Source organism: Engystomops pustulosus, chromosome 2 (genome assembly GCF_040894005.1).
Source record: "Engystomops pustulosus chromosome 2, aEngPut4.maternal, whole genome shotgun sequence".
NCBI classification, from domain to species: domain Eukaryota; kingdom Metazoa; phylum Chordata; class Amphibia; order Anura; family Leptodactylidae; genus Engystomops; species Engystomops pustulosus.
The window spans coordinates 144,994,524-145,020,873 of record NC_092412.1 but is presented as its reverse complement, the minus strand read 5'-3'; the positions used below and the strand labels follow the sequence as shown (position 1 = coordinate 145,020,873).

The 26,350-nt window shown below is 43.5% G+C and overlaps 1 protein-coding gene across 1 annotated transcript in view; it reads left to right on the top strand.

Annotated features, from left to right (window-relative positions):
• The first annotated feature begins 9,112 nt into the window (after positions 1-9,112).
• Positions 9,113-26,350, top strand: part of RSPO1 (R-spondin 1) — a 143,876-nt gene continuing 126,638 nt past the window's right edge. Inside the window, exon 1 of the mRNA XM_072136764.1 lies at positions 9,113-9,139. The gene's annotated coding sequence lies outside the window, so the exon portion shown is untranslated. The remainder of the gene's footprint in view (positions 9,140-26,350) is intronic.

Sequence of the window (26,350 nt, the reverse complement as noted above, 5' to 3'; positions counted from 1 at the left end):
CAAATATAATGGAGGCAGCAGAGGAAATGCTGAAAAGTGAAATGGATGTGGCTTCAAAGCATGGTGAAGTACTTATCATGGGAGACTTCAACTACCCAGATATTGCCTGGGGGGCAGAAACCTGCAGGTCCTTGAAAGGTAGCAGGTTCTTGTCAACAACAAAAGACAATTACCTGTCACAACTAGTCCTGGAGCCAACAAGAGGGGGGGCACTGCTGGACCTTATCCTTACCAACAGACCTGATAGGGTATCAAAACCTGGGTAATAGTAAAGCGTAATACAAAATCAATGATATTATGATCACTAAGAGCATTAGGGAAGGGGCAACCAACACTCTAAACTTCAGGAGGGCAAATTTTCAGCAACTAAGGGAAGACCTTAAAGGCATAGACTGGGATAATGTTCTCAAAGACAAAAGCCCCCCCCCCCCCCCCAAAAAAAAATGGGACTTTTTCTCATATATTCTGAAAAAGTCCTGTGAGAAACACATACCTTATGGGAAAAAGCATAAGAGGAACAAGAAAAAGCCAATGTGGCTAACTAGTCTTGTAGGGAAAGCAATAAGCGAGAAAGATAAGGCGTTTAAGGTGCTAAAACGTGAAGTAATGAGGCATTACAGGATTATAGAGAGAAAAAGAAATCCTGTAAAAAGCAGATAAAGGCCGCAAAAATAGAGACTGAGAGAAATGTTGCCAGGGAGAGCAAAAATAATCCCAAATTATTTTTCAAGTATATAAATGATAAAAAACTAACAACAGAGAGTGTGGGTCCCCTTAGAAATAACATGGGGGTCTTGGTGGAAGGAGATGAGGAAAGGGCCAATCTACTGAATGTCGCCTTCTCAACTGTCTTTACCCAGGAAAATCCCCTGAGGAATAATGTAATTTCTCTTTGGAATGTCAACAGTTAACCCAGGAAGAGGTACGGCGCCGTCTCAGAACCACTAAGATAGATAAATCACTGGGGCCAGATGGCATACACCCCCAGGTTCTGCATGAACTATGTACCTTGATAGACAGACCGTTATTTTTAATATTTGAAGATTCACTGAGGACTGGTTATGTTCCACAGGACTGGCACATAGCAAATGTGGTACCAATATACAAAAAAGGATCAAAAAAGTGATCCTGGAAACTACAGACCCGTGAGTCTAACTTCTGTGTTGGGGAAAATATTTGAGGGGTTTGTTAGAGATGCTATCCTGGATTATCTCACTGTGCACAACCTTATAACCCAGCGTCAGCATGGGTTTATGAGAGATCGGTCCTGCCAGACTAATCTGATTGGTTTTTACAAAGAGCTAATTTCAAGACTGAAACTTCGGGGACGCTGTAGATGTTGTATATCTGGACTTTTCAAAGGCATTTGACACCGTGCCACATAAAAGGTTGGTATATAAAATCCAACTGCTCGGAATAGGGGAAAATCTGTGTATTTGGGTAAGTAATTGGCTTAGTGATAGAAAACACCAGATTGGGTTGACGTTACCAGTGGAGTGCCACAGGGGTCAGGCGAGGGATAGCTCAAACTGAGAGCGTTGTCATGCCACTACATGCGAGTGATCGCGGAGTTGTGGCAGTCATGCTGGGAGCTATCCCTCGCCTGGTTGGTAAATATGGACCTCTCTTGGCAGTATACCTGAGTGTATTACATTTGGGACCCTCCTGCCCCACGTATACGTTCTGTTTAGGTGTTGCTATGCAACCTTCAGACATGCGCAGACCATTTGTTTACAAACCAGAGATGACTGCTCTAGGTATTGAGTGTTCCTCTGCCTGTGTTCACATTAAGTCACTACTATATCCTGCACAAATATTTGTATACTACAATAATCACCATTTTGATCTGTATTTATTGTATATATTTATGTATTTATTTTACATTGTTAATGTCACTGATGATGTCACATCCTGCGGGGGATTTAAACCCACCATGTAACACTGCCTTTCACTGCTTGAAATGGCTACATTGAGTTAGCTGAAACGTTGCCTTGTACCCACATGTGAATAAAAAATCCTGAGTTGGAAGACCGAGTTCTGTTACTTTCTTCATTATCATTGCAAGCTTGGGGTCTTGGGTCAGACCCACACACTCGGCACCCAACGGATTTGAATCCCTTTTTTCACTGTGCTACCTATTTGAACTTTTTTCTTGGGAAATATTAGGAGAATGTTGATCAGCATCCTAGGTCCACAAAAAGACACAAACTTTTTCCAAATGCGAGAGTAAATAGCCCGAGTAACAGGTTTCTGACTCGCCTTTAAGGTAGATATGACCTTGTGAGACAAACCCTTTGTTTTTAGCAATTCCCTATCAGAATCCAAGCCGACAACTAGAGAGCCTGGCGATTTGAATGCACTACTGTTCTCAGGAACAGTAGATCTGAGGGAGGAGGAAGGAGAATCGGTTCTTCTAGAGATATCCTCCTTAGTGACGAGAACCACATCTGGCCAGAAGGGTACAGCTAGAATTACTTTGTCTTTTCTCTTTGAATCTTCTGCACCACTTTCGGGATTATAGTAATCGGTGGGAAGGCATACATCAATGACAGGTTCCAAGGATGGCTGAAGGTATATAGTAGGCTCATAGGAGTTGACCCTTCTAGCAAGAAGAAAAGGTTAATTTTTTGAACTTGCGCGAGTAGAAAATAGATCCATCTCCGGGGTCCCCCATTTTTGGGTTAGATATTGGAAGATTTAGTTGTTTAGGCACCATTCCGGTTTATAGATTGTCCGAATAGATTCTCACAAGGCGAGATTTCATTATGACCCCGCCATTTTCAGGGCTTCTCACACGGCTCTCAACTCTCGATAATTTGAAGAGCGGCCCTGTATGGATAGGGGCCATAGTCCTTGGGCAAAGGATCCTCCAAAATTCGCTGCCCATTCGGAAAAACTTGCGTCTGTTTGGACTGATATTAGAGGCCATGGATGCCAAGCTGGCCCTCTTTTCCAATTCTCCTGATGCGTTCACCATGCTAAGGTTCCCTTGATCTCTGAGGGGATTTCTAACTTCCAATCCAGATGAGCCAGGTTCTTGTCCCATATGGACAGGATCCAATTTTGTGTCCTGCGGGTATGATCTTGACTCCACTGTACAGCTTGGATACATGCTGTCAACTGTCCCAACAGCTTCATTGAATTTCTTATAGAGCAACTGTGTTTCTTCTGATACACTTATTGAATAATTTTTAGTATCTTCACCTGTGGAAGGAAGGACATCCGGAGTGAGGAAATCAGGGAGACACTCAGAAATGTAACAATCTTGCTGGGATCCAGATTTGACTTTTTCCAATTTATGATCCAGCCTAGCTGCTCGAGAGTAGCAATCGTAAGGTCCCTGTGTTGGATCAGCTCCTGATCGGACCCTGCAACAATCAACTAATCGTCCAAGTACGGAATTATGACTATCCTTTTTGTTCTTAGTTATTTACTGGAAAATAAAAGATCACTTAACCCCTTCAGGACCATGCCTCTTTTGGCGCAAGGATGCAATGCTCTGATTGCTGGTTCAAATCCAAGACACTGCACTCCAAAATTAATGTATTGCAGTGCAGACGCATGTGCAGCAAGTTTACAGTCAGACCTGGAAGGGGTCTGACTGCAGGAAAGATTGATCAGCCCCAGTGCACTTGTCAGACACCGAGGCTGCCATGAAGAGGATCAGATCTCCCTAGTATGCGGCGTGCTGAAGGGGGCTTCGGTCATGCTTGACTGTGGCATGTAAGAGGCTAAAGTCCCACGATCGGAGACATCTCTGATCGTGGGTTTTAAAGAGGAATGTCAGCTGTGATATACAGCTGACACCCACTGCTTCTGGTTCTTGGTCCACTTGTGACAAGGTGCCTGAAGCCTGACGGTATGTCTGCTTGTGAGAATTAGCTTTCCGCACGGATGTACTTTTACAATGGAGTGCGGGAATGGGTTAATATATGACAATCAGAGATCAAGTATGCTCTCTAACTGTTATGAATAAAAGAGATTTAATAATATGAACATAAGTCCATGTTACCTCTCCCCCAAGTTTATCTACAGATGCAGACAATATTTGGGTTTTCCACAGTCTGTGAGCTCTTACCCTTCTCTTCAGCTGATTCATTCTCCTCTATGTTGATTGCCACCGCTAAAAGGCTGAAAGAGGGGACATACGTTAGAGGGCTATACCTTTGCATCGTTAACACCTAAAATCAAATATGTGGTGTCATCTGAAAGAGGTCAGGTGCCAGACAACTGGAGATATTAATTGTTAAAGTCACATTCCGGAGTGGCATCTGCATGTGAAGATTGGATTCCTAACAGTCAAATTTTCTGGAATCTAAAAAAAAAAAGAAGAGAATTTCCTCTATTCATAGGATCTTAGAATTCAGGATGTATAAGATACGCCCTTGGTCACTGTAGAACCACCCTGTAAGAACTTATGAAATATGTCCTTGTCAGGGAAAAGGTTAAAGGGAAACTCCAAATAAACATGAAATCTAATTTATAACTGTTTGTTGTAACTATTTTTTCAATTATAGAAAGATTTTTTTTTTTTGGTAGAACCCAATGGTTTTGTACTCTCCACAAGAAGAAAAACTGCTTGCACAAGTATTTATGAAGTGTCTGCGGCAGTATTGGGTCGCGGCTGCACTGTGTCTGCAACGCCACAAAATTCTGCGTTCCATTGCTGATTTGGACCATGTGCCATATTTATTATAGCAACTTGACAGAATTATGTTGCACACTCTGGGGGGGATTTAACAATGTGTCTCAGGTTCCATCAGTTTCTAGCAAGAAAACACTAGTCTTTTGCTGTGCCAGATTTATGGCTGTGATGATGAATTCTGATGCAGTAAAAGACTGTTGGTTCCTACTTTAGACCTACTTTTAGTTGTTCTAAACTGTGCGCCAGAATTTTGGGCATACTAACGATTTTCTGCAAGCCACGCCCCTTTTCTCGCGAGGCCACACCCATTTCTCTGAAGGTCACGCACCTTAATGAGATGTTGGGAAAGTGCCAAAAAACTGTGGTGCAAGGCATTTTAGACATTGTTTTTGGCCACTAGCCATTTTGTGGCGCAGCTAGACTAGTCTTCATGTGACACAAATTTCTGCAATGAAATGGCCATGAATGTGCGCCAGAAATTCGGAAAGTGGCGCACCCTGCATACATATGAAATCTGTGAAGGATGCCTTTGAGTTTTGTTCACCCGGTAATATGCCTGTATAGATGCCATGTGAGCTGTAGAGTCTTCTGTTTGCTCAAAATTATTCTTTTATTTGGACATATGCTTTAGTTTGTATTTTAAGGTCATGAAGACCGATATGCATCTCTAAAAAGGATCTTAGGGTCAACGAAGATATCCCACATCAAAACTTGGCAGGTAGCATTTCTACAGCATGATTGCTACAGAAGCAAGCATGTTTATTACAATGATTTGGGTTTTTATTCCCCTGTATATTTTTTACCTTCTGATTAGCATTATTCATAGCTCTTCCGCCCCCTACCTCCATCAACCCTTGTGATAAAAAATTATACTTCTCTGAATGGATATGTGCTCCTTTAACATCTATATATATGCTATGCCGGCTATTATGTTAGTTAAGCCTTAATTGAGCCCTATGACCACTTTTTAACCTTAGATGACGCACTTATGCCTGAGTGGTCAATATACAGCTGATGGAAAATCAAAGCCGCTGCTTATTTTCTGATTCAGGAAAGTATCACACTACAATTTATTTATGATTATGGTTTCCTCTGCACATTCTTGTAACTACAGTGCTGTAAAAGTATTTCTGAGTGATGTATACAATCACTTTACACAGTGCTAGTGTGTGAACATTTGTGGTTTTGGTTTTTTTTGGGATGCAGAGCCAAGATTTTCTATTGTGTCATGAACTATGGTTAAATTATAAAAGACAGCACTCAAGCATAAAAAAGCAATACAGTAATTTAAAGCAGCTATTCTTTTCTATGCAAATTCTGTGCAATACGACAATGTCAATTTCATTCTTAAGAAAATCGATATACTTTTTGCATTAAAGGAAATCTACCACTTGATGGTAGTAATTTAAAGGGGTATTCCCATGAAGACAAGATTCTAAAATATACTCAGGAGAACAAAATAACACATTCACTAATTTAAAGTTATTAACAAAATTACAGCATTTAACAGATATTATTCCAACCTGTCTCTATCAGTCCTGGTGTTTACAATTGTGGTTGTCTCTGGATCCGACCGTAAACCTTTTGACTATATTCTCACGATGCAGTGCTCTTTGCCTCCTGCTCCTCCCTCCTGCATTACATGATCAGCACAAGCACAAGCTCTTCCTGCGAGCAAGCAGCTGTGTTCAGAGACTTACTCTACAATCTATAGACAAGATAAAGTCTTTATAACAGGGCTGACTGTGTACTATTGGTGAGTTAGCAGTGATATATAAAAGTTTAGATAAAACCTGCACCCTGATAGTCTAAGCACATGGTCAACACACAGCATCTCATAGCACAAAGGAATCATAAAGTGTCTGCTTAGAGAGTCCCTGCCCATACTCTGGAATCTTACACTGACTATCACTGACTAAAACAGTAATAAAACTGAGTAAAATTGTAAAGTAAGGGGTTAAAAGTTATCGTTATTGTGTAAACATAGGGGATTCAATTTTAAGAACTTTCTTTCATGAGATAACCCCTTTTAGTTAAAAATAAATACCTGTCGCCATCTTCTACCTGATCCCGGCACATATCCTTTTTAGTCTTGATACTTCTGTAAAACAAAAAAACTTTTAAAAATATGTAATTAGCCTCAGTCGCTTGGTGACATACACAAAGCGCCCAAGGCTAATAATTATGCATGTCTTCAGCAGAGATAGTTACCTTCATTCCCCTGCTAAATCCTGGTGACGTCAAATTGAAGGTGTGCATAATTAATAGCCTCAGGCGCTCTGTGTACATCATAGAACACCCAAGGATAATTACCATATTTTAAAAGTACTTTATTTACACGATTGCCGACATGTCAAGACTAATCACAGCAATGCCCCATACGGGGCGAAACCCAGGGTCGGGCGAGAACGTGTAACTGGCGTCCCATGTTGGAGTTTTATATGCGCATTTTTATTGCTCTTTTGTGCGTGTGTTTTAATTTAAATAAATCCTGAGTGCTAAACTGTACTCCGCTATCTGCGGGTGAATTTCTTCCAGCGATCCATCTCAACATATGGTGCAAACGGAGGAGGTCACAGGAGAAACGCAGGAGTGTTGGTCTGAATAGCTGTATATTCCCATTGGAGGACTCAGGAATTTGTGCTGGAGGAGTGGGAACTACTTTATTTTGTGAGTGACTCTATTTTGTGAGTGAAGCAAGAGAATCGGGAGCTCCGGTCAGAACTTATTTTCTATGTTTTACAATTTGGGTTTACTGGATCAACCCTTGACTGTTTGTAGCTCCGTGAGAGAGGTCGGCAGCACAAAGCTGTTATTGCTGTATTTTTTAATCATAGTATCATAGTATATAAGACCAGAAAAAGATGGAAGTCCATTAAGTCAAACCTCTAAGAATTAAATAAATGTTTTATCCCCATAACCCGTGATATTTTTTCTCTCCAGAAAGTCATCCAGGCCTCTCTTGAACACGTACATAGAGTCCGCCATAACAACCTCCTGCGGCAGAGAGTTCCACAGTCTCACTGCTCTTACAGTAAAGAACCTTTGTCTATGAACCTATGATGGTAGAATCGCCTCTTCTCTAGGCGCAGAGGATGCCCCCTTGTCCTGGTCACAGGCCTAGGTATAAAAAGATCTTTGGAGAGATCCTTGTACTATCCGTTCAGGTATTTCTAAACTGAATAATCCCAAATTTTGTAATCTGTTATTGTATTCTAGTCTCCCATTCCCCTAATAATCTTGGTTGCTCTCCTCTGCACCTTTTCTACTATGTCCTTTTTATACACCAGTGTCCAAAACTTCCAAATATTCCATGTGTGGTCTGACTAGGAATTTGTAGGGCAAAACTATGTCTTTATCATTAGAATAAATTCCTCTCTTGATACATCCCATGATTTTAATTGCTGTAGCAGCAGCCGCCTGGCTCTGGTCGCTTAAATTAAGTTTACCATCCACCAATACCCCCAAGTCCTTTTCAGCTCCAGTTTTACCAAATAATTGACTGTTTAGAACACAATTTTACACTTTGTTTCTATGGCCCAAGTGCATAATTTTACATTTATCTACATTCAACCTCATCAACGATTTCTCTGCCCACCCCTCAAGCTTCCACAAATCCCTCTGTAATGCTATCAACCTCAGTATTTATTATTTTACACAGCTTAGCATCATCTACATATATTGAAACTTGACTGTGTAAACCCACTAAAAGGTCATTAATACAAATATTAAAAAGAAGTGGCCCCAATACTGACCCCTGTGGCACTCCACTGGTAACTTCAACCCAGTCTGAGAATGTGCCATTAATGAAGACCCTCTGTTTTCTATCACTAAGCCAATTACTTACCCAAATACACAGATTTTCCCATAGTCCCAGCAGTCTCATTTTATGTACAAATCTTTTATGTGGCACGGTGTCAAATGCCTTTGAAAAGTCCAGATATACAACATCCACAGCATCCCCCAGATCCAGTCTTGAACTTACCTCCTCGTAGAGGAGGTCCTGTCAGATTAGTCTGACAGGACCGATCTCTCATAAACCCATGCTGATACTGGGTTATAAGGTTATGTACAGTGAGATACTCCAGGATAGCATCTCTAACAAACCCCTCAAATACTCCCCCCCCCCCACAGAAGTCAGACTCACAGGTCTGTAGTTTCCAGGATCGCTTTTTGATCCTTTTTTGTGTATTGGTACCACATTTGCTATGCACCAGTTCTGTGGAACATAATCAGTCCTCAGGGAATATTCAAATATTGAAAATAACGGTACAGTTCAGGTAGAACCCAGGGGTGTAGGTGTATGCCATCTGGCCCCAGGTGATTTATCTATCTTAGTGGTTGTGAGACGGCGCCATACCTCTTCCTGGGTTAAACTCTTGACATTCCAAAGAGAATTTACATCATTCCTCATTGTGTCCTCATTGTGTCTTCCACCATTCCGTCTCTCACCAGACACATAATGATGATATGTGCCACAGAAGACGCCAACAGGTACATATATTTAGCTTAAATTACTAATACACTAGTGGTAGATTTTTCAAGTTAAGGAAAAAATTTATTACAGTGACTTGTGAGGACATTTGTTGTGCTAAATAAAATGTGTGTTCTAGTATATTAAAGAGCCACTAACTTATTCTTTCAAAAGTACAGAATTTTATTTTAGCATATAGGGAAATATCTGAACATATTACAGTGGCACACCTTGTATGATACATTTGACATAACCAAGGCTTCCATCTGGGGGGAATCCTGTTTAGTCACAGACACAGCCAGACGAAAGGGCTTGGGCTCCATGGTCCAGCTTTCCCCTTTTTAACTCTAACTAAAAAATTCTTTATTTTCAAAGTTCTACATTCTCTACTTTTGAAGCATCATAGCACCCAAATTAATGCATAACTTACATTTTCCAAATGTCTGCTTTATTTTGGCAGGGACTCTACGTATTTTACTAGAATGTTATGAGGCTTAGAATTTGGTGCCTTTTTTCAAATTTTTTGGAAAATCACTGAAACCTGTATTTATAGGGACCTGCTCAACTTTCAAATGACTGTGAGAGGGCTAAGTAATAGCAAGACTTGTAAATTACCCCATTATGGAAGCTGCACCCTCATCGTATAAAAAAGCACTTTTAATAAGTTTGTTAACCCTTTAGGTGTTTTATAGGAGTTAATACAAAATGGAGGTGCATTCTATAAATATAATATAATATTATGTAATAAATATTATGTAATAATAATGTGTAATATTTTTTGACAATACATTCACTTTGGGTGGAAAATGAAACATTTACAATGGATTAAAAGACAAAAATTTCCACAACGTTCCTTTTCAAATGCATTACTATTTTGTTTTTTGGCTGAAAAATCTTTGTGAGAATTGTTCTTTTATAATGGTCTTCTTTTGGAGCAAGCAACATTTTTAACACATTTTTTAGAGCAATTTTTAAAGGGTATTAATTAAAAATGATCTTTTTTTGGAACCTTTTTTATGGGGTTCAATGTGCGGGTCCATTAACTATTCTATTTTATTATACAGATTGTCATGGACACAGTGATACCAAATATGTGGAGGTTTTGTGTATTTTATTCAATTTTACTGAATAAAAACTAATTTTGAGAAAATCTTGTTCATTTTAGCATTACCATCTTTTCAGAGGCATAACTTTTTTATTTTTCGGCTGACGAATCTGTAGGGGCTTATTTTTGCGAGGAGTTGTTCTTCTTAGTTGTCATATTTTAGAGTGCATAACATTTTTTGATCACTTGTTACAGCATTTTTTTTAAGGGTACTAATTAAAAATTATCTTTTTTCTAAGTTTTTTTGGGGGGTTTTCCATCGTTTACCATGAGGGTACAATAAAACTTCTGTTTTATTATACAGATTGTTACAGATGCGGCAATGCCAAATATGTGGAAGTTTTTTGTGTTTTTTATACATTATTAAATGTTGTTTTTATTTAAATGTTTTAAACTTTTTTTTTTTTACTTTTTATACTCATACAAACTTGAACTTGTACCAGCGGTTCAAGATCAATACACTGATCAATAATACGAATGCATTGTAGAGCAGTGTAAACTGTCTGGCATGCAGATGAACAGACAGTTTACACTCAGACCCGGTAGGGATCTGACTGCTTCAGCAGTTCTCGGGGCTACCCAGAAGAGGATTGGATCCCCCAATAAGCGGGGTCCGATCCTTAGGGGGAACAACCTTACACGCAGCTGTCATGCTTGACCGTGGTGTGCAAGGGATTAGCACTCATGATCAGAGCCAACTCCGATCAAGTGCTAGAGCCTGGTGTCAGCTGATATACAGCTCAAAGCCACTGCTTCTGGTGCCCTAACACCAAATGATGGTAAATATATACATTACGAATTATTATGAGATTTCTAATATAACATATTACTACAAACAAACAGATACATTCTGAGAGAAAAACCCTTAGACTATGGGGGGGGGCGGGGGGTGTTTATAAATTCACTTACGCCACAATTCTGTCTATAGTCTAAAATGTCTTGCACCACAGTTATCAAGGCTTTTATGGGAGATGGGCGTGACCTCACAAGAAAGGGGCGTGGTTTGCAGGGAACAGTCCGTGCACAGTTTAGATCCACTAAAAGTAGTTACCGACAGTCTTATACTGCACCAGAATTCATCATCACAGTGATAAATCTGGTGCAGCAAAAACTAGCGTTTCCAGTTAGAAACTGGTGGAACATTAGACACATTGTTAAATTCCCCCCTATATGTCATTATAATGCTGATTAGTAACAATGGGGGACATTTATTGTTGTATCTGCGCCTAAAAAAATGCCAGGATCTTTTGTTTTTTTTGGGCGCAGAATTGTTGTGGATAATTTATAATGGGTTTGCCCCAGAAAGAACAGATGTTTCCAACTATCCCAACTCCTCTGTCTTTTTTTTTGCGCAAGTGGGCGTGGCCTAACTTTTACACATTATCCATCACATTTATGTGTATTTTTCCAGCATTTTTAGGCACACAATAGACCAGGAAAAAAATGGTCAGAGGGCAAAATTAAGGCACAGTCCATGTAAGATTTTGGCACACATATCATTGATGTTGGCATTTCTATGGCGCATAACTGATTATTACTGTCTACCCATTATTTACTTAGAGCCGTGTGCCAGAATTAGTAAATCCCCCCCAATGAATCGGGTCCTGTCTGCAGTTCATTCCAGTGGGCCAACAATATTACCAGTATTAAGTTTATATGAATAAGGTGCACCATTTTTGTATTGCTAAATCTGCAGGGATAAGCTGTCTCTGTGTGTCACCAGATTAACACTAAGTGCTGCTATAGCCCATCACCCCACCGCCACCTCTATGCTGTGATTTTCTGTTATCTTCTCATGTGAGGGCATTTTACATATAGAAAGTCTTATACAATGTCAGATTTGACATCCATGATTAAACACTGTGATAAATCTGGTATAGTATAACTCTGCTTGTTTCTGGTTCTGTATATAATCTTGGTACAGATGCTGTTTCTATGTAGTAGGCTTGGTTTTTGTAGTGTATTTATGCAGTATTTGGTTTTGACAACATATCTTTATAGTAATCTTTGTTATGGTATAGTACCTATGTATTAAGCTTGGTTCTGGTATACCACATTGCTAACATAAGATGGGAAACTAATGTATGCAAGAAAGAGGGATGGCAGTTCCATAAAATCTGCCAATTAGGGATCCTGCAATTTCTGCCCACTGGATAATTGTTACTTTTTGTTCAGTTAAGCTAGCTTTTGGCTAAGGCCGCATTCATACGACTGTGTGCAAGACGAATGTACGGCCGCAAGCTTGTGGGCACGTCCTCCTGTCCATTGAACCAGACGTATGCCAGTCCGGCTTAAATCAAGTGGGCATACGTTTGTGTAAATACAGCCTTAGATACAATGTTTTGTGACAAAAATATTTACCACTTTTTGCAATAATTCTTTTCATGGACTCTTTTTCCAAGATTGTGAAGTGGGGGAAACAGTCTTGTCTTGAGCTTGTCTTAATTCCAACTGATTTGAATCAACCTTTTATTATGGAGGTTGACACTTGAAGTGAGGTTGGGTGATGTTTTGTTCCTGGTTCCTAAATCCCTTAGTAATCTGTAGCTGTTTTTTTTTAAGAAAAATCTCCTCCTCAAAGCACAATTATGATGTAAGGAATCGTGAACACTTGGCCATTAAATGGGCGTTTAAAGAATGAAGACATAGAGCTAAACACTGAATTACAGTAATAACTGATCACAAAAACTTACCGTATTTAGACAGTGCTTAGATATTAAATCCAAGGCAAGCTTGTTTGCCATTAATTTTAATTTCTTTTTCAAAATCAAGCTGCTGATAATGTCCCTTTAGGGAAACTGTTTACCGATCTCGAGTCCTTTAAGAAATACATACCTCGGTACTAGGTGGACACCAAGGTATTGTTGGAACAAAATATCTGTTATCTAGGTCCTTCTGGTGGCCATCATGGTCTCATGATAATCAGGGTTTTGTTACAGCATGCAAGGTCTGTGTTAGGTCTAAGGTACTTCATTCTTCACCATTGGGGCTCCTTCATCCACTCACTCTTCCCAAAAAGCCCCAGATAGGTATAGCTATGGATTTTATAACAGATTTGCCTGATTCTCAGTGTAAAATAGTTATCTAGTGGGTATGTAATGGGTTCTATAAGATGTGTCATTTGATCCCTCTATAAAAGCTCCTCAGTGCTAACACATTTTTTCCTTGTTTTTTATCACATGCTTCATCTAGATGGGTTACTGAAAATATTGGGGCTGATTTATCAAGCTGTCTGAAAGTCAGAATATTCATAGTTGGCCATGGCAATCAATTACAGCTCAGCTTTCATTTTACCAGTGCTCATGAATATTTTAAAGGGGAGCTGTGATTGGTTGCCATGGGCAAAAAAGAATATTCTGACTTTCAGACAGCTTGATAAATCTGTGTGTCTGATCGAGGTGTGCAGTTTGTATCCAAATTCTGTAGAGAATTCTATTGATGCCTGGATATCTTTCCTTCACTTCTGATTTACATTTTGAAATGAATGGACAGAAGAAGAGACTAAGACAGACCTGAAATGGTCGCTTGGTCCCTGCAAGAGCAAGTATGGTTGTCAATTAAAAGCCTGCATCTCAGGGTTCCATCTGGATAATTTACTCCATGCTATATGGGCCCTTATTCAATAAACAAAAATATCAATTCAGTGTCTTTTAGACACAGTTAGCCTACACCCTCTGGGGCACATTTACTTACATGGCCGCTGGAGTTCACGAGGTACAGAGTGTCTGACGATCAGGCACTCTTGCCTGATTTACAAAGATTGTGTGCCCGATATCCTGCATGTGTCGCTTCCCCGCTCAGGTCCGCCAGGGTTCACTTTCTTCTTCCTGGTGTATGTAAGTGCATTGTCTTGCAACACAATTTGAATCTTAAATCCCACGCTCAGTTCAAATCAGTTGGATTGTCCAATGGCCTGCCTCCTGATTTCTGTTGGATGAAAGCCAGCGCAGCTGCACCACAATTTGATCGTGTGCAACACAATCCCAGTGCAAACTCCTATTAAATACCATATTTTTCGGACTATAAGGTGCACAAAAAATCATTTGATTTTCACATAATTCAAAGGTGCGCCTTATAGTCCAGTGCGCCTTATATATGAACCTTATTTACAGACAACATCTGCCTTGAACAGTGCACAGGTCTGCCACCTGCTGGTCAATCATCCTTATAGTAAGGTGCGCCTTATAATTCGGTGCGCTTTATATATGAACCTAGATGTTTTAGCAGGCATTTATTGATGGTAGCACCTTATACTCAGGTGCGCCTTATAGTCCGAAAAATATGGTACTTGTCTTAGCTGCATAAATCTCAAAAACCGTGAACAGTCCAACAAAAGCGCGATATGCAACCCTTAGTAAATAAGCCCCTCTGCGTCAACAATGTTTTCCATAAGTCTCTAATGAAGAAGTATGTTCCTCCTGTTCTGCCTAGCTCTGATAAAGCCTCAGAGTTCGGAACTCAATAATAGAGTTCAATATTTGGTGCACTATGAGGGTTATGGCCCTGAGGAGTGTACCTGGGTCCCAGGCAACGTTCTTTATGCCCTGAATCTCCTCCTGGTGGAACCGATGAGGGTGTAGTGACCCCATGTAAAACGGTGGGGTACTGTTACATCTGTGATGGCATCTTACTTGGTCTGTGTTGTAAAACTGAGGAGATGTTGAACTTCTGGGTGTCTCACCTTTTCTGAGCCATGTAAACGTACAGAGGAACTGTCTTTGTGGTTGTCCCATATTGCTTAGGATGCGCAAAGACAAGCTGACTACCCTGTCTTTTCTGTCCTCTCCTTAGCGAACTCTCCCCATTAAACTGTAACCGTTATATTTTTCCATGTATATCTCTGGTTGAGGTTTTCTGAATGTTGTACATATTTTTTTAAATTTTTTACTTTTTTTATTTTGGCCCAGGAGGGAATTAGAATTTGCAATAGTAGGATTGTACCCATAATACATTTTAATAATATGGTTTTAAGCATAAAACTGACAGCCAGTTTATTAGGTCCTGCCTCTGTACATCGTGTTGCATCAATATACCAGTCATCATGATGTACACTCACCGGTCACTTTATTAGGTACACCTGTCCAACTGCTCGTTAACACTTAATTTCTAATCAGCCAATCACATGGCGGCAACTCAGTGCATTTAGGCATGTAGACATGGTCAAGACAATCTCCTGCAGTTCAAACCGAGCATCAGTATGGGGAAGAAAGGTGATTTGAGTGCCCTTGAACGTGGCATGGTTGTTGGTGCCAGAAGGGCTGGTCTGAGTATTTCAGAAACTGCTGATCTACTGGGATTTTCATGCACAACCATCTCTAGGGTTTACAGAGAATGGTCCGAAAAAGAAAAAACATCCAGTGAGCGGCAGTTCTGTGGGCGGAAATGCCTTATTGATGCCAGAGGTCAGAGGAGAATGGGCAGACTGGTTTGAGCTTATAGAAAGGCAACAGTGACTCAAATCAGCACCCGTTACAACCAAGGTAGGCAGAAGAGCATCTCTGAACGCACAGTACGTCGAACTTTGAGGCAGATGGGCTACAGCAGCAGAAGACCACACCGGGTGCCACTCCTTTCAGCTAAGAACAGGAAACTGAGGCTACAATTTGCACAAGCTCATCGAAATTGGACAGTAGAAGATTGGAAAAACATTGCCTGGTCTGATGAGTCTCGATTTCTGCTGCGACATTCGGATGGCAGGGTCAGAATTTGGTGTCAACAACATGAAAGCATGGATCCATCCTGCCTTGTATCAACGGTTCAGGCTGGTGGTGGTGGTGTCATGGTGTGGGGAATATTTTCTTGGCACTCTTTGGGCCCCTTGGTACCAATTGAGCATCGTTGCAACGCCACAGCCTACCTGAGTATTGTTGTTGACCATGTCCATCCCTTTATGACCACAATGTACCCAACATCTGATGGCTACTTTCAGCAGGATAATGCGCCATGTCATAAAGCTGGAATCATCTCAGACTGGTTTCTTGAACATGAACATGAGTTCACTGTACTCAAATGGCCTCCACAGTCACCAGATCTCAATCCAATAGAGCATCTTTGGGATGTGGTGGAACGGAAGATTCGCATCATGGATGTGCAGCTGACAAATCTGCTGCAACTGTGTGATGCCATCATGTCAATATGGACCAAAATCTCTGAGGAATGCTTCCAGCACCTTGTTGAATCTATGCCACGAAGAATTGAGGCAGTTCTGAAGGCAAAAGGGGGTCCAACCCGTTACTAGCATGGTGTACCTAATAAAGTGGCCGATGAGTGTATAGCTACACCAGGATTCACCCAAAAGTTAAAAGACCTGCAAGCAGATGTAACTTTAAAGTCTATTGACATGTTTCAAAAGTTACATGCGCAAAATGTATTTTTTTTTCCATTTCTGTTGCTTCTCTGTCAGATTCATGCATCCCAGAATAACGCATGTACAAAATGTTAAAATACTTGTTAAAAAAAGGCATGAAGAATGTTTAGACATATAGCGTTCTTTACAAGGCTTTAAAAGAGCTACTTATCACTGTATGTAAGACCCCTGAAGCAAGGGGGATGGTAGGACTTACTAAGATACACAGTTTAAGGTTTCATCCGCTTGAAGTTTTAACAACCTCTCTTTTTTGTGTAAGGAGACCCAATTTTCTACACACATCACTGTAATCCCACAAGATCCAGCCTACTTTTAATGTTATTTAAGCTGCTAGTGACATATATTCAAATAAGCTACAGCAAGCAAGCTATTACACATAGAAAGTAATTTCCAAATACTTAGTATCCTGCTTAAATATTTAGCAGCAATGCCTAATGCTGAGTGATTTTTTTACTGTATACTATCCTCAACATTATATGTAAATATATGAATGGTAATAGCAGATGTGAAAAGGAATACATTTTCTAGTTTGGGTAGCTTATTAAAATGTATGTATTTAAAGCATTTATAAATGCCAAGCATATATAAGTATATGTAAATATGAATATGAATGAATATCTTTATTAACATATAGATTACAGTCCAGAAATGAGATAATATGTGTGAATATATACTGTATATATTGTAAGGGGATTAGGTAGCGGAGTAGTCATCTCCTGGGGTAGACACAGCAATGTCACAGTTTGTTTTGTGCAACTGGCCACAATAAAAAATAAAAGGCAGCAACACAAAGTACAAACAAAATAAAGTCCTAGACCTTCTGGCCACTAACTTAAGATAGTGGGGCACATTTACTTACCCGGTCCCTACGCGATACCCAAACCGGAATGTCCGACAAGGATGAACTCAGCCGCGATTCACGTAGATCATGAGCCCGATATCCTGCATGTGTCGCTTCCCTGCTCAGGTCTGCCGGAGTTCACTATCTTCTTCCCAGTGAATGTAAGTGCTTGGCTTGCGACATAATTTCAAAGTAAAATATTGCGCTCAGTCCGAATCCTTTGGATCGTCCTACAGCCTGTCCCCCCAGTTTGTGTCACGTGAAATCCGGCGCCGATGCACCAAAATCCGATCGTTTGCAACACAACCGCCTGCTAAATACCTGTCCCAGCGGCACGATCCCCGAAACCGTAGGAAAACCTGACGGAAATGTGATCCGCGAACCATTAGTAAATAAGCCACAGTCTCTCCAAATTACTAAAAAACTGCACAAACTGCTCAGCCTCCCAATCAACACACAGAACCAAACTCACAGTTGTATTGACCAGTGGGTCAGCACTGCTCAGCTTATATCAGCACAGCTTGCAGCCCAAAACCCAGATTGTCCGGACTGAGTGGGGCCCTCCTTCACTTGCTCACTCCAGGAACACAGGTCCCTAGTAGGTTACAGAAAAACCCAACACAGAGACGTTGTCAGGATCAGTGGATCCTCTGGACCACAGCAGAGGGGAGCGAGCCAGGAGCTGGGACCACCCGTGACAGTACCCCCCCCTTCGGCCTCCCCCTCCTCCTAGGCTGGAGGAACCTCTGCAGAAGACTACGATCCAATATGTTGTCCTCTGGCTCCCACGACCTTTCTTCAGGCCCGAACCCCCTCCAGTCAACCAAGAAGAACCGCTTCCCCCTCACCGTCTTCATGTCCACTACTGGAGTAGGAGGAGGATCTTACTGGGAGAAGCGATTCAAGATGACAGGCTTGAGCAGGGAGACATGAAAGGAGTTCGGGATGCGCATGGTGGGAGGAAGGCGCAGCTTATAGGCCACAGGGTTAATACGCTTCAGCACCTCAAATGGACCCAGATAGCGAGGGCCAAGCTTGTAGCTGGGAATCTTCAACCGGACATATTTTGAAGACAGCCACACTTTATCCCCTGGAGAGAAGATGGGAGGAGACCTGCGTTTTTTATCGGCCTGAGTCTTGGTGCGGGCAGACGCCTGAAGCAGGGACTGACGAGTCTGTTCCCAAATAGCTTTAAGGTCCGTTACCAACTCTTCCACAGCAGGAACATCAGCAGACACGGAGAAAGGTAGGGGTGGACGTGGATGTCTTCCATATAGAACAAAGAAGGGTGATGCACCAGCAGACTCTGAATCCAGGGAGTTATATGAGAACTCTGCCCAAGGTAGCAAAGTGGATCAGTTATCCTGACGGGCAGAGACAAAGTGACGCAGGTAACAGCCCAAAGTCTGGTTAACTCTTTCAACCTGTCCATTAGACTGAGGATGGTACACAGAAGAGAAGTCCAGATTTATCTGCAGTTGATTACACAGGGCTAGCCAGAAGCGGGAGACAAACTGGACCCCTCGGTCCGAGACGATGTGCAACGGAAGTCCATGTAGGCGAAAGATGTGGGTGAAGAACTGGCTGGCAAGGTGTGGAGCAGACGGCAGGCCTGGCAGAGGAACAAAATGAGACATTTTGGAAAAGCGGTCGGTTACCACCCAGATAACGGTATTGCCAGATGATGGTGGCAGATCTGTAATAAAGTCCATAGCCACGTGAGACCACGGGCAGGTAGGCACGGGTAACAGCAACAGAAGACCAGCTGTTTTTTGTCGTGAGGGCTTATTACGAGCACAAGAGGTACAGGACCGCACAAAATCCCGAACGTCCTTGACCAAATCAGGCCACCAATAGAATCGGGAAATTAGGGCCACAGAGCGCTGCAAAATTAGGACCCCAGGGTGCCCAGCCACACGAGAAGAATGTCCCCAGGTCAGAACCCTCTTTCGAAGTCCAGGTCACACATAAGTCTTGCCGGGAGGTAATTGCCGGAGGTCCACCGGCGCTGCCAGCACAAGTCTCTCAGGAGGAATGATGTATCTCGGGGCACAGTCCTCCCCCATAACATCCGAAGCACGGGACAAGGCGTCAGCCTTGATGTTTTTCTCGGCAGGGCGAAAATTGATTTGGAAGTCAAAACGGGAAAAGAAGAGAGACCACCGGTCTTGACGTGGGTTCAACCGCTGAGCCGACTGTAGGTATTGGAGGTTCTTGTGGTCAGTGTAGATGCTGACTGGAAATCTGGCTCCCTCCAACAGATGACGCCACTCCTCCAAGGCAAGCTTGATGGCCAGAAGCTCACGATCTCCAATAGAATAATTCCTCTCAGCGGGGGAGAAAAATTTGGAGAAGAAGCCGCAAGATAGAGTTCGGCCCCTAGGCCCCTTCTGAGTAAGGACCGCTCCAGCTCCTACGGAGGAGGCATCAACCTCCACAAAAAATGGCTTCTCGGTTTCTGGTCTGGTAAGGACAGATGCAGAAGAAAAAGCAGACTGAAGGCCTCGTCAGCCGCTGGGGGCCAGGCACGAGAATTGACACCTTTCTTCGTTAGCACCACCATAGGAGCTACCAGAGTCGAGAAGTGAGGAATGAATTGTCTATAATAATTTGCGAAGCCCAGGAATCTTTGAATAGCCCGCAGTCCCACTGGGCGTGGCCGCTGAAGAACCGCAGATAACTTGTCAGGATCCATCTGCAAGCCTTTATCGGAAATAATGTAGCCAAGGAATGGAAGGCTTTTTTGATGAAACAGGCACTTCTCCAGTTTGGCGTAGAGATGGTTGGCCCTGAGGCGGCTGAGCACTTGCCGTACATGGGAATGGTGGGACTCGAGGTCAGCAGAATACACAAGGATGTCATCCAGGTAAACCACAACACGGCGGTATAATAAGTCCCTGAAGATATCGTTGACAAACTCTTGGAAAACGGCTGGCGCATTACAGAGTCCGAAAGGCATAACTAAATATTCAAAATGCCCATCACGGGTGTTAAAGGCGGTCTTCCACTCGTCGCCCCTCCTGATGCGGATAAGATTGTAGGCCCCACGAAGATCCAGCTTGGTAAAGACTCTCGCACCCCGTAGGCAATCAAACAGCTCCGTGATCAGCGGCAGAGGATAGCGATTCTTAACGGTGACTTTGTTAAGACCGCGATAGTCAATACAGAGGCAGAAAGAGCCATCTTTCTTGGTGACAAAAAAGAAGCCGGTGGATTTGCGAATGAAGCCTCTTTGCAGATTCTCCTGGACATACTCGGACATGGCGGCTGTTTCAGGTACCGAGAGCGGGTACACCCAACCCCCAGGAGGAGAATATCCAGGCAGAAGGTCGATGGGGCAATCGTAGGGACGATGTGGAGGAAGGGTCCCAGCTTGTTTCTTGGAGAACACATCCGCGAAGTCCTGGTACGGAGCGGGAAGCCCCCCCAAAGGCTTAAGAGACAAGGTAGAAGTCCCGACAGGGAGCGGATGTAGAACCTTCATACAGTGTGATGAACAATCCGGACCCCAGCGGAGAATCTCCCCAGAAGACCAGTCCAGAACAGGGGCATGATGTTGCAACCAGGGGAGGCCCAGCAGGAGAGTGGAAGTGCACTGGGGCAGCACAAAAAAGGACAGTCTTTCTCTATGTAACTTGCAGAAGCAGGGGTTCTGTGCGAAACCGGATGGGCACGGAGAGAATCTGGCCACTGACCGAGGCTTTATTCACACCTAGGGACGCTTCTCCTGAGAAACCTAGGTGCTGGCGTTTCCCGGACGTTGGGGGCGGACAGGACAAGCCCCGACGAAGTGCCCTGGGCTGGCACAATACATGCACAGGTTCTCCTGACGTCGCCTGGAACGCTCTTGTAGAGAAAGCCGGACTCGGTCCACCTGCATAGGTTCATCAGCAGAAGATTCAGCCGGGGGCTGAAGCGGCTTTTGGAATACAGGTGCCAGGCGAGGAAGACGTCTAACACGGCCTTGGGGGTACTCGGAGCGTAGTTCCTCAGCGCGCTCCTTAAACCGCACATCAATTCGAGTGGCCAGGGTGATAAGACCACTCAGAGTTGACGGCAGGTCCCGTGCTGCCAGCGCGTCCTTGACCTGCGCAGAAAGTCCTTTCTTGAAGGTAGCAATGAGGGCCGTATCATTCCAGGGTGCGGAACTGAACTGCGTACTCTCCCACAGATGAGTTGCCCTGGCGCAGGTTCAATAATGCAGACTCCGCTGAGGAAGCTCGGGCCGGTTCCTCAAAGACTGACCGGAACTCTGCCTGAAATTCCGAGAGGGTAGCGACAACCGGGTCATCCCTGTCCCAAAGAGGAGTTGCTCATGCCAGGGCCTTCCCGGAAAGGAGGCTGAGGACAAATGCCACCTTGGACCGCTCTGTGGAAAATTGCGACGGCATAAGTTCTATGTGCAGGGAGCACTGGGTGATGAAGCCCCTGCACATCTTGGGATCCCCGTCATACTTGCCGGGCAAAGAGAGACGTAGCATGGGTTCAGCAGCAGGAAGATAAGGGTAGCAGGAGTCGCAGCGGCCACCCCAGGAGACTGTTGCTGATGCTGGGTAGCTAGCAGCTGTTGCAGCATGGTGGTGACTTGCTCCAGTTGATTCCATTGTGCAGCAATCTGCCGGGACTGGTGGATCACTATGGTAGCGAGATCTGGCTGAGTGGGAGGCGGAACCTCGGTGGGATCCATGGCCGGATCTTACTGTCAGGATCAGTGGATCCTCTGGACCACCGCGGGAGATGGAACTAGCCGACACCTGGGACCGGAGCCCAAGCGGCACCTGGTTTTCACCAGAGCCCGCCGCAAAGCGGGTTGGACTTGCTGCAGCAGGATACCACTAGGTCGTTCCACAGGTGGTCGAGGTACCTTAGCCGAGGTCGGGGTACCTTAGAGGATGACAGTCTCGTAGTCAGGTCCAGGCACAGGGTCAGGGCAGGTGGCAGAGATGCAACGTCAAGTCCAAGTCCAAAGTCAGCAACGGGAGGTCCAGGCAGGTGGGAACGGGAACACAGGCACACGGAACACAGCAACACGGAGGAACTCGGGTAACACAGGACACAGGAGTGGGAACACACAGGAATACACGGGAACGCAGGAATACACAGGAACGCAGGAATACACAGGAAAGCAGGAATAATTGCTTGGAAGCTCTCTCTAAGGCTATGAGGCACAAAGATCCGGCAAGGGTAACAGGAAGAGGCAGGCTTATGAAGAATTGGACAATATGGCCAGCGCCAATTAATGGCGCGCTGGCCCTTTAAATTTGGAGAAGGTGCCGCGCGCGCCCTAGCAGTCGGGGACGCGCGCGCACAGTGGAGGGGAGCGAGCCAGGAGACGGGACGGGTGAGATGCGCTGGCGGCGCGCTGGCGGGGGCAGGGCGGCATGGGTGAGCCCGCGACCCGCGATGTGGGCCGTGGGACCACCCGTGACAGACGTCTGCAAATAACAGACACATAAGAGTGGCAAGAGTGGCAAAATTTGTTATTAACTTTCTTTAATCCCCCAAAAAACAGGGAAATGATTCTTATATACAAGATGTGGCCACTTTTGTATGGCTTCGATTTTGTTTATGTGGTTTAACAAGACAACGACATATTATTTAACCAGGTACTTGACCGCTTCCAGACCAATAGCACATTTTTTGGGTTTGCTATACAGTAAATCGTACAGTGAGTCACCAATGGCCTGTAGTCTAGGTAGGTGGGACTCCCAGTCTGGTCTTTTAATAATTATGTGATGCAGATATTCCACCGCAAATAGTCTGTAGGGTCTTAGAATTTTATCCACTACCTCTGTAAAGTTGCAGTAAAGTTTTATCCACTACCTCTGTCAATAACTTCATCCACCCGGGGCATGGGCTATGCATCAAACTTAGATATGGAATTCAACTTACAGAAATGATTGCAGAACCTCCAACTGCCATCTGGTTTTGGAATCAAAACTATGGGGCTGGACCATTGGCTATGGGACTCTTCGACTACCCCGAGCTCTAGAATTTTCCTCACCTCCTCAGAAATTACCCCTCTTCTTGCTTCCGGTTTTCTGTAGGGCTTTAGCTTAACCTTTTCACCAGATTCAGTAATTATGTCATGTTTAATGGGTGTGGTGCGACCTGGGATATCATAGAAAAAATTTTGAGTCTTAGAAAGAAACGCTTGTTTCTCTACCTTTTGGGCCTTTGACAGAGAGTCAGGAATTGTTACCTCTGGCAATAGGAGCTTTTCAGAGCAGAACAGATGTGGTGGAGATGTGCACCAAGTGTTAGCCGATCCTTCCAAGGCTTATTAAGATTGACATGGTACAGTTGCTCAGGCTTCCTCATTATTGTTAGATTTTATAGTGTACCTCATGGCCATTTTGCTAGAAATTTACTTTCCACTGTAGGGATAAGAACCAAAACTCAATTGCCTGGTGTGAAAGTACATACTCTGGCACTGTGGTTATATACCCTTTGCTGTGCCTGGGTCATATGTTTTTTTTTTCAATAGGTATACGTGTTCAATGACACTTCCCCTTCCCAGGTTTCTTTTGCTATGTCAAAAAGGCCTCTAGAGTGACAATTGGGTCATATGGGGATAAAAAAAACATGAGATAGGGGAGAAGGTAATTCCAGTTTTTCCCATCTTTGTCCACCATTTTTTTCAGCAAGGCTCTCAAAGTCTTATTGAATCTGTCTACCAAGGATATGCTGGTAACCTCAAGCATACTTTACAATTGACCCTACCTGATCCATATCTATTCTTTCAAACAGTACCTCAATAATAGTCTGTAGTCTCTGCATCTCGCAAGTGTCCTCCCATAAGGTGACCATGAGCAAGATCCAGGACTGTTCTCCTGTACACCTTAGGTACAACAAATTGTTTCATGAAATACTCACAGCTTTTTACCACTGGATACAACAAATCCTGTTCTACTGCCATGTGAGGGAAGCCGAGCCTGTTGTCAGGATTCACCAGTGTACCATTAATAATCTTCACATTTTCCCTGGCTTTAGTAAGGATGTAGATCTTTTATTTGTTCTGCACAAAAATGACCTTTCCTTCCCGATCAGGCACACGGTCACTATGGGAGTCTACAATGTCAGGACTAATCTCACCCTTGTCTAACACTTCACTATGGTCAGTGTCCTCAGTGTCCCCAGTCATGACATAAAACAGAAACATTACACTATTATCAGAAGCCTCCCTTAAAGGCATACACCCTTAAGTGTCAGGCATTCGGTCATCCCCTGCAGGTTGGGCATTAGGCCCGTTTCTTCCACCGGGTGGGGTTGGTGATTGCCTAGAGCGTCTCCCCATGTAGGAAACGAGGGACGACAGCAACTGCACTCTGCCCCCAGAATGTAAAATAAAATCAGGATCGGTGGGCCAGAGGACCCCTGTGGCCCAGTAACCCTTTGGGCCCCACTGCAGGTAGAAGGTCATTATCTCCCCAGGTTTCAAGTTGTGCAACCTCTCTGCCACGCACAGCCGCTGCACGGACTGCCGGGACACGAATACCTCCCCTCTGTATGTCCTGTCTTCACTAATGAACCCAAACCCCATTCTGGTGTCAAACACGGCCACGACTCCGGAGGTCCGGTTTACTCCCGGCCAGCACTCGGCCATTGACTCACCGAATCAGCTCCAAATCTTGAGACTGCTTTGACTTCTGCAGCACCGCTATGGGTGGCTGCCAGAAAGGCATCGCTGGAGATACTTGCTGCACCGGCCACTGGACGGCTTTGACCGCAGATCCCGCCGCAGGCTTCAGCGCTGGAGCCGCCACTTTCCCCTCCGTCATGGTCACCTCCCAGAGTTTCCTCAATAGCAGCTCACGAAACAGACCTGGCTCCGGTCCCATCTGGGCAGGCCTGGCACCACGTGGGTAATGGCGGCAATGGTGGCGCTCGGGGCACCCTGGCATACGGCGCGCTCTCATGTTTTTCAAACATGGAATAAAGAAGAACATTTTTTTCACCTAAAGTTGGACGTCTTGGAGTGCTGCCTGTTTTCCTGATTATATATTGAAGGACCCAGGTCCTGATCCTATTGAGCTTGCTCCCGCTACTCTCTACTTTTGTGTGCTGTTTGTATTTTCCTTGAGTATATACTGTGTATATATGTATATACTGTGTATATGTGTGCATATGCATCTACTGTATTTATACACACACATATTTATATAAGCATATATATGTGCACATTTAAATATATGCACACATATGATGTATGTGTGTTTTTGCATATGCTGTGTATACAGTATGTATGTATATGCTGTATGTACTGAATGTTTGTGTGTGTATTTCCCTTATGTGTGTGTATATGCTGTATGTACTGAATGTGTGTGTATTTGCTGTATGTGTGTATATTCTGTATGTATGTGCAGCATGTGTGTATATGGTGTTTTTATACTGCATGTATGTGTATATATGTTCAGTGTATTCTGTATGTGTGTTTAATATATATAGTATATAATGTGTATACAGTATGTGTGATGTTTATATACAGTATGTGTGTATGTACTTTATGAGTTTGTATATACAGTGTAACAGAGTGCATAAATGTGTGTGTATAAGTGTATACAGATGCAAGTATACGAGTGTAGAACTTTATGTGTGTGTATATAAGTATATGAAGGTGTGTATATATCAGTGTATAAATGTGTGTAATTATATAAACATGTCTGTATAAAGGTTAGATTCACACGAATATATGGGGGACGTATAACTGGCCGCAAATTTGCTACCGGATATACTTCCCTCATAGGGTCTATAGTGCCTGGGCTCGGTACGGTGAGCACAACAAGTACTCACTGTTTCAAGCCGTGGCCGCAAAAGAGATAAAGCGCCCTCTATCTATGGCCCTAAGAACGACCATGCAGCTCTATTCTTTATGGAGAGGGGAGGGGTGAGCTGCAATCACCTCTCTTCCTCTCCAG